We start from the raw sequence: 9,781 nt of genomic DNA, 5'->3' as shown, positions 1-9,781 counted from the left end.
GTCTTTATCCCCATCACTACATCCAGGGTTTTTAGTTTGGCTGCTGATTTTGGGCACAAGAAGACATGAAGTACAAGAGATAATATTGCAATAAATATGATTCAACAACCATTAACAAAAAAGCATTGAATAGCTAATAATGAAAAAGAATATCCTTCATATACACTCTTGACAACTACATCAATCAATCAATCAATCAATCAATCAATGTTTATTTATATAGCCCAATATCACAAATGTTACATTTGTCTCAGTGGACTTCACAGTTTGTACAGAATATCAGTATGACAATACGGCACCCTCTGTCCTTAGACCCTCACATCGTACAAGGAAAAACTTCCAGAGAAAAACCCCACAGTTTAAAGGGGGAAATGGGAGAAACCTCAGGGAGAGCAACAGAGGAGGGATCCCTCTTCCAGGACGGACAGACGTGCAATAGATGCCGTGTGTAAATCGAAGAGATAATACAGTTACATCCAACTCAATATGAGAAAAGGTGAATACATAATGACACTTACTCATTAGTGAAACTGGGTATCTAACAAAATGTTATAATCAAAGTGAGATTTAACTTTATGATTTTCCGATGGCATTTTGGACCAAGGCTGTCATGATGATGAATCATTTCAGACAAAGATAGCCAGTCATGGCACAGCTATAAAACACGATAAGAATGTATTTTAACCGCCCTTCAAGAGACTCTCCACAGTTTTGCCCCATTAAACCTCAGAGGTTAAGGATTTCTTCTTATGGCGCACACACTGTATAGATCTTTGAAGTTTGAGGTTCAAATCTTTCACATGACTATTTCTGCACAATGCTGAACAGGAATACATTTTATTCTCTTTAAATCACATTACAATTAGTAATTACATTATTATTAATGACCCATCATTGTACAGTGAAGGCCAAGATTTCCTGGGAGTCTGTGTGTGTGTGTGGGTCTAGTCATGTAGAGCAGTGTACGTGTGCACATAAATATGAGTGCATGAGTTAGTGTGTGTGTGTTTGGTGTGTGTGTTTAGTGTGTGTGTGTGTGTGTGTGTGTGTGTGTTTGTCTGCATGTGTGCAAGAAAAGTCCCCATTTAAGTATGGTGAACATCCCATCAGGATATAACCTAAACAGCACAATGGAGCGAAACAGAAGGGCTTATAGGGGCATGAAACACTCACCTTGAACCAGGCTGCTCCTTGCAGACACAAGGATTACCCATCTGCACATTTTTAAAGCCTTTTGATTCACAATGTGTCCAAAATGAAAGACGAAAAGGAGAAAACACAATTTAGTGATTTCAATGGCTGTCTGCAGATGGGTTGCCAATATATTTGGATAATTAACGTGTAGATATTTTCTTTGTACTGGGCCCACGATAGCAATTAACATGTTTTGTGGAGAGGTGAAAACTTTTTTCGAGGCAGTGAAGATGGATTGAAACGCATTAGAGGAGGTCATGAAAATGGGCTTCTATTCTTTGCGCTAAAAGGATGCTTTTATAAGGTGATAGCAATTGAGGAATAAAACCCCAAGGGCAAATAAATGATAAAGAATGCATCCTTAATTGGAAATCTCTTTGGTTCATATAAACACCACTCCAAATTTCCAATCCAATCCGACTGCACTGCAAGTCTCTCTTGAACTAAAATTATAAAAGGCAAAATGAGCCACAATGCAGACAAAAAAGGACAACTCTATCTCTCAGCAAGGCAAAGGTTTACAAATTGCCCACTCTCTGTTCACCATGATACTATGCAATTCAACGAGAACAGTAATTGCCTGAAAATAGTTTAAAAGACACATACTGTAGTTTTAGAGACACATTCTCTCTGGAAACTGAATTAATTGTATGTCGCCTATTTGAATACATTTGAATTGAAACATGAATAAGTGCTTTCTGACCAAAAAAAGTCAAGCTGCGATGATCAATTTAACACCAAGTTGTAAATCCCCAAACTGTGTTGTGATTTGACTTAAAATGACTCTAATATGCAGGAATTTTAATTGAAATTCCACAGGTTCCTTTTCAGACATCTACTTCTTGACTAAATTTGTTCTAACATTTTGTTCAGCAGTTGTGTTCATGTTTGTGTGTAAACCATAGCCAGGGCCTTCAAATTCTCTCTGTCGCCACCTAATGGCAGGAGAGAGTGTTCAATCTGAGCTCTGGAGCACAGCTGAGGAAAAGTGTGCACCAACACATCCTCCCTCTCTCAGGTAATTATGTCTTTTATGTAGGAGCCACATACGGCTACTTTAACATTGGATATCCAGCCGTCCTAATGGCCCATTATTCAAATAAATGGGGGAAACACAGTGGGGTTGGTGACCCCCTCCGTGCGGCAGGGCCCTCCATCCAGGCACACCTGCTGAGACAAGGTAACGTTTATCACTGACACCTTCGCAGGACAGAAACAAAATGGCAGGCGGGGTCAGCGGTGAGGAGCACACCGGGCTTGTCATACTGCAAACATATCCATTTGGTACGACTCTACTCTTGTGGTTGCCAGGCTACTGCCTAATATATGGTGACTGAGTGTGTGTCAGGAAAACAGAAGTAAGATGTTGACTTTGAGATAAGTACCTCTTCAAATTAAACAGCACCATCACATTGCATTAAAAAAAAACATTTCCAAAGGTCAACTTTAAATGGTCCCCATTTGCGAAAAAAAAATCCCTGTGTTCTTCAACTCACTAAATCGTCGAAATTTGCATATCAGTTATGTTAGTTAGTGGCATTTAATTATTTATGTTTTAATTACACGGAATGAAGGGGATAATATCACTGTACGGTAGTTTTGTGGCGTGTGTGCCCCTGTCGTCTGAACACTCGGATGTCTCCTTATTAAAGTACACAAAAAGATAATTATGTCCGGCTCTGTCTAAACATTGCCATGGTGCGGCACTAGAGAATCATCGCTGAATTGGACACAGGAGAGGGTTATACCTCTTATGATTAATGTGCTTGGTCACACGCACTCAGGGTTGGTAAAGGCATGTCAACTCCCTCTCTCTCCTGCTCTTCTATAGAGTCAAGGGTCGGCAAAATTGTTTTGATGGCACTGATTGTCGCTTCAACCAGACTTATGATGCAGTTAGCTCACCTATGGACTCCAGAGTGCTGAGCCTGAAGCTGAAGAAGACCCACCCTCCTCCACAAAAAACACGTGCCCGCATGAGTGCACCATTTGGGAATTAACAAAGAGACAGAGGGTTGTATATAGATAGTAGGAAACCATCATACTGTACATACAGATATTGTATGTTGCTATATGGTTGGGGTACATAGACAGACAGGGTTTTGTAGACAGATATATATATGTGTACACAGACTCAGTGATGGAAGGAAAGAGGGCGGTGGGTCTACATTTACAGGGCTCGTTCCCACCAGCTCTCCCACGAAACACCCATCACCTGGTGAGGCCTCGCTGAATAGAGTTGCTGATGTCATTGGAGAGATGGTATTGATTGACCAAGGGGCAGCAAAGGCCAATGCAATTAAGAGACAAGAAAACATACAGCGTTAAAGACTGTGTAAATAAAGGGACTCTGCAGTAGGGCCAGACAAAGGCCAGTCCAGGGCCCATTCAGGAGCCCCTTGTTCACCGTTGGCCTGGGGTCTTCTCCAAGGACTGAGGGTCTGGGTGGGAGGCCTGGGGGAGGTGGTGAAGAAGAGAGAGGCAGTGTGTGGGTGTCCGGATGATAAGAACAGAGGGTGTTGCTAGGCTGTCTTTGAGAGGTCGACGAGAGCTTAGCCCTCCCTGTGTCCGGAACCATCAGGTGATCACGGATGATCTGCATCTCAAGGAGGGGCTGTTGAGAGGAAGAAGCTGTATTTTTATAGGCCTCTGCCTGGTTTGTTTTGCTGTACCTATTACTCCCTTCCTTCCGTTTTCTTTCTCTCCCATGAGTATACTGTAGAGGGAAAGATCTCTAGCAAATTAGACAATCACTCTCCTCTATGCTCTTTAGGGTTAAGGTTAGGGTTAAGGCTAATCTATTTTATTATATATAATCATAATAGCTTTTCTAAACCTTTCTACATTGTATGGGAGGTTCTCTATGGTTAATGCGAAGAATAATGTTTTGCTAATCTAACTTTTTAAAACCCACTTTTTAAGACAGCTACATAAACACTGGTCCAATGGTCCACTGGTCTGAGCATTGCTTACAGTTACACCTTTAGCATGTACTTAAAGATCTTAAAACTATTGCAGGTGACGATAATATGTGTTTTTCAAGACCTAATTCCTTGGTAATCTATGCAGTTGTTGTTGAGATATTTTACTAAAAACTAAAGTGGTCGACCACCTGCCCGACGGTCAAACATATCATTACATGGTATTTTGATTAACTGTTTCTATAAACCATGAACCTTTGGTATTAAGTGAGAATTATGATCGTATTGAATAAATAACAAGAACCTACAATACATTAGTGACCCGCTGCCTCCTACTGATATGGGACAAAAGCATATATGAATGACACACATGGTAAAACTATTAGCATCGCTGTAAATAATGCAATATTCATAGGTGACCCCCAACCTTGTTGCCCCGGTCTGTATCAATCTGTATCTGTATCACAGGGAGTTCTCACATATACACCACAGACAACTCAACCCCTCTGTTTGATCCAGATCTTCTTCTGCCAACAAACAAGGTTGGGGGTCACCTATTCCACTGCGTTTCCTCTCACCGTCCCATGCCCCCGCTACCCCCGCTGCATCTACATTGACCAAACAATGGCCTCTACTTCATCTGTTTCCAGGTGTCAGCGTGAACATGATCCTTGGATAATTGACCTTGCTCCTCATGTTCTTGTTCATCCAATGAAGGCTAGTGTCTGCCTGTCGTTTGTCTCATTTACATTTTCTCATTAGCTCTGCACTTTTATTATTCAAATGTGTATGTGTTGTACAGGAAAACAGACAGGAAATCACCCTGAGTGAGGGTCTGTATACTGTATGTATCATAAGCCACCTAACGATGGTTGCAGAATTGTTGGCTGCAAGTAAGAAATAGTGGATTCTTTGTATGACTAAATTGCTTTTAAACCCTCAGAATGTATCACATTTACAGTGCTTCACACAACAAACAAACAGGGTTACTATGACCTTATTTTCAATAGCAATAATAAAACAGCCATTTAATCATTTTCTGGGAGCGCATTGCTGACATTCGAGTAGTATGCCAGTGTATTTAAATCGTAGCAGTCATTGTATGTGGTGAATTCAATGCCCTATAGCGCAGTGATATGAGCCATTCGGATATGACACATTCTCTGGTCCAGTACTAGCATACTGTATAGACTCTAGTCCTTGACCATGATTTTAAAGGGGTTCAACACTTGATTGCATACAACTATAGGGAATACACATTAGTTCTGTCCTCTGAGTGATATGTGTATATTATGTGTTTCACTGCTGCAGTTCAAGGATAATGCCACAATAAAGAATCAACCCTATTCATTTAGAAAATCAATCCCTTCTTGCACTATGAGCCTTGCTGATACATTAACTAGCTGGTTATTTAGCGTCGGTGTGTGTAACTGTCAGTGTGTTGTAGGTTTACATTTCAGGGGTTTCGTCCAAACAGCAGCATGAGCAATGAGTAAAAGTTGGAAATATATGCTGTGGAAGAAATCGTATACGTGCACTAAATCAAGGGGAAGGGACAGGGAAAGGCATGAGAGTCAGCAGTGATGGAGAGGGAAACTGAGGATTTGATAGGTTCAATCTAAAGAGATGTGGAGCGATTAGATTGGGTGAGGGTGGGCGTCTGGAGACACAGGGGCAATATTCCCAGACGTCTTTCTACAATAAATATATTTTTAATTTGTGCTCTTTTATTAACCAGCAAAATCACTTCAAAATGAATAGCACATTATTAAGTCTTCTAGTGGCTCTTACTGTTCTTTATCATGAGTTTGTATCAGTGTGCAATTCATCTCCAGCCATTCTTCACACTAAATATGTTTTATATGAGCCTTCATTTATCATGGCCTGTCAGCTCTTAACTGTATCATTATTCAGTCTAGAGTTATAAATTGGAATCATTAAACGGTTTTTCATATAATCTGATGCAATAACTGCTCCCCCTTTATTGGCTGGTGAAAAGAAAATAGTAAATACAATTGTCTGTCAAGATCTTTGGAGATAGTCGTCTCTCTCAGGCTGAAATGAAATTAGGCCAGGCGAGGAGACAGGATCAATGTCAGCAGATTTGTTCGACTTTCATTGTGGAGGGGACGGGGTTGAGCGGATGAAGGATGGAGAGAAAAGGAAGCTGACACTGCTGAACCCGATGAGGAATGTTGGCTTAGCTGTCAATATTTTTTTCATACAGTGTCACATCAATCAGAGGTGTCTTTTCAACTTCTCGGTGCAGCTCGGCCCAGACATTCGTAATGGAGATATTGCATTCCCTGAACTCAGCTAAATGTGTGGTCTCTGAGGCTCTTTGTCCGGCATCAGAGACATTTCTCATAGAAGGAGGTGAAGTGATTAACAATGACAATGTGGGGTCAAATCTTCTAAAAATGTTTCCCCACTTGAATCATATTCTAATCAGACAAGGACCTTGGCAGCGTGAACCATCTCTCTGACTGCTATATAGACTTTGTTACAATAAGTTAAAACTCCACAGTTGTACAATGTACAAGATTTAGAATTGTATAATTATTTAAATCAATCAAACAATTATTGTATTTTTTAAGACACAAACATGCTTGCAGTACATTTCCAGTTGTTTTTGCTTTACAAATTAGACCAATTGCCAGTTATTTCCAAATAACACACATTTAAGGTTTAACAAACCACGATCCAAATGAGAAAAGGTGGTAAATTACACAAAAGCAAAATCGTAAAATTGGCACAATCACAGTTTGGCTCTCAAGAGAAGATGCCTGCTGTTTTCAATCATTGTTTTCTCCTTTCTCATCCCATAAAGAGATGGAGATAACATATGACCACTCCCTTAAAGATGGGTAAAGACTGCCACCATCTGGCAACCTCACAAACTGAGCTCCCCTCTCTATGTCTCTATGATTTGGCATTATCCTAACACATTTTGTTATTCCAGTATGAAAATAATTACAAAAACAATTCCTATTAAAAGGATGTTCTTAGAAATGAGCTAAATTAATAAAAATACAAGTCAAAAGAGAAGAATGTATTGAAGGAGACCCTTGCTTCGATAGAAAAAATCCACATGTGGTTTTGTTAGCCTATGCTGCCATCTACTGGAGGATACACTGACATTATGTTGTGTAAAATTAGATGAACCTCTGAATCAACTGAGCAGCACTTAAAACGTATCTGCACTGAATTTGAACAGCAATATATTGTTAATTGTGAGCCCACATTTTTACTCTCACTACACTTTTATCAATATATCTGCACTCCCTGAAACTCATGCTTCTTATTTGCCAATGCTAACAATAACAGTGTGGTGTTTATAACCACTGAGATGCACGTCTAAAAGGTGTAGAAATCTGGGAAAAGACAGAAAATTCAAAAAATATCATCTTAAAAGTGAAAACAGCAGCTTCCACTGAAGCCCAGAGGATGGCGTGACTGCACCAGGTAGCGCAGACATGTAATGTGAGGTAAGCAAACAAACAAACTCACCTGACCTGGATGAGCTTCTGCAGCCATTCAACTGTCATATAGAGATGGTTTCAATCAATTTGAGCAAACAAGTCAAAGGAGTTTGATTTCAATGTGTTATGGTAGTACAAATTATAATTTCAGATCCCAATTTGATCTGGTCATCTGCAGGTATACCACTTTCCCTCTAAATACAGAAGCCCCAGAGGCAAGAAAGAGACACAAATAATAATCTTCTTAATATTTTTTTTTTCTCTTTGTTTTAAATTGGTAAACATAAAAGGTTTTGCTTAAGATTATCTTCAGGAGTAATTTTTTTTTTATTCATCTGACTTTCAAACAAGAAAGGAGAAAGAAGAGGGATTATCCGAAACCATTATTTTCCACCTTCAATGACAAACGGAAACATTGACTTTATATATAAATGTATTAGGTCAACACATTTCACATAACCGTATTAGATTAGTTTAAAGCAATAATATTGAGTTGAACCTATCATTTTTATTTAAACTAAATATTATTTCTTTCAACTAACCTAATACAGTACAATACTGTTTCAGAGTTTCCATAATTTAGTGTTTAAGACATATGCTTTCTTTTTTTCCCCTTAGGAGCGTTCAAGTCCATTTATCTAAAGAAATATCTATGTATGTACCCCTACTGGCCCGTATTACCACCTGCATGTTCAAGGTGTTTATATATAAACTCCCCAAAAAGTGAGGCAGTACACTCCAAGGTCTCTCTTCTGTCAACCTGGTGATTAAGCTCTGTCATGCTCTCTTTCCCCCTCTTTGCCCCCCATCTTTCCCTCTCTATGTTTCACAATACTTCACCGTCTATCTGGGTGGAAGGCGCTAGAACGCTTGAGAAAAACAAGGCAAAATGCTCAGGCTGCTCTACATGGGGTGACTAAATTAATTTGTGGCAATTGTTTTCTACATAAACATATTAATTCTGTAACCAATCTGTCCACTGTAAAGGGAAATAGCAAATCTAAAGTTCGAGTTGGAGGGCCCTTACATTACTGAAAAGAAAAGACAGATTTCTTGTTTTCTGTAAACTCCACGTCAGTCCATTTGTCAGGTTTAACCAAGACGAATGAAAGAGGAGGAATCTTTGAGTCTGAAGAAACATGTGATTTCAGTTTTCTTGACATTCCTAATCTTGGAAGTCCCACTTAGTTAAACTACACAACTGTCTTACTTGTCTCAACTTTACATAACTTACAATGCATTGTTTCAGTTAGAAAGAGAAGCATTATCAAAACATACCTGCTCCATGAACACTCCCTTTACACCTTTAGCGTCTGCCTTATACCACATTAACTTTGCTTGGTTTTGTTGGCCTAATCTGGTGAGGTTTAATTTAATCAGTTTCACTATCTCTTCAGAGCGGCTCTGCCTCCAACCCTTCAGTCTACTCTCAGTCATTTTCTAATAAAGGCTTTGTCTCTACAATGCAAAACGATGAAGCCCTTACCAACAGACTACGTGTTCTCAGTCACCCGTGACCCACTCCTCGTAAAACAGGCTGAATCTGCCGATTTGTCATCACTTTGCACCATCTTGCCGATGCTATCGCAGCTTTCCGCATTCTCCTGGAGAACATGATATGACCCAGAGTGCTATAGAGAGAAGGAAAAAGTGGGGGAAAATATGTTAGTTTGTCAAATTGTAAGGAAATAAGGAAGTGCCTTCGCATTGCATAGTGAAAGTGAAGGCCACTACACCACCTCTGCAAAGTCAAAACAATTACATATTATACTTATCATATGATAGCATTTTTCAAATTAAAATAATCATAAATAAAAGGTCAAAACAACACTGTCATAAAAAATGATGTCTTTTTATCCTCAAATCAGCTGGAAAAACAGATTCCTTTCTTTCCCTGGTGTGCAGAGGAAAGAAAACTATTAAAAGTCGCCCATCAAACCTGTCCCTGGGACTTGCTTGCACTTGTCTTGGCTCAAGTTCAGAAAAAGAGAAGGAGGGCAGAGAATGGCTCAGGATGAATCATCTGAAGACAAGGAGACAGTGACAAATCCATTTTTAGCTTTTACTCAAACATTTTAGCTCCAGAATGCTAATAACGTCTCGCTTGGTTTAGTCAGACGGCCTCTGCAGAGTGAGTATCACTTTCAGAGGTTTTCCGTCTTTGTTGAGAGGTCGCAGCCCTGC

At 39.6% G+C, this 9,781-nt stretch overlaps 1 long non-coding RNA gene across 1 annotated transcript; it reads right to left on the bottom strand.

Annotated features, from left to right (window-relative positions):
• Nucleotides 1-402: 402 nt before the first annotated feature.
• Nucleotides 403-8,961, bottom strand: LOC117480144. Its single transcript, XR_004555641.1, has 3 exons — nt 8,876-8,961; nt 7,626-7,656; nt 403-3,808 (listed from the first exon to the last, which is right to left on the bottom strand). It is a non-coding gene; the product is annotated as an uncharacterized LOC117480144 (long non-coding RNA).
• Between the last annotated feature and the right edge of the window lie 820 nt (nt 8,962-9,781).

This window comes from Trematomus bernacchii, unplaced genomic scaffold (genome assembly GCF_902827165.1).
Source record: "Trematomus bernacchii unplaced genomic scaffold, fTreBer1.1, whole genome shotgun sequence".
NCBI classification, from domain to species: domain Eukaryota; kingdom Metazoa; phylum Chordata; class Actinopteri; order Perciformes; family Nototheniidae; genus Trematomus; species Trematomus bernacchii.
The sequence above is the reverse complement of the archived record's forward strand: the minus strand, read 5'-3'. Positions and strand labels throughout refer to the sequence as shown.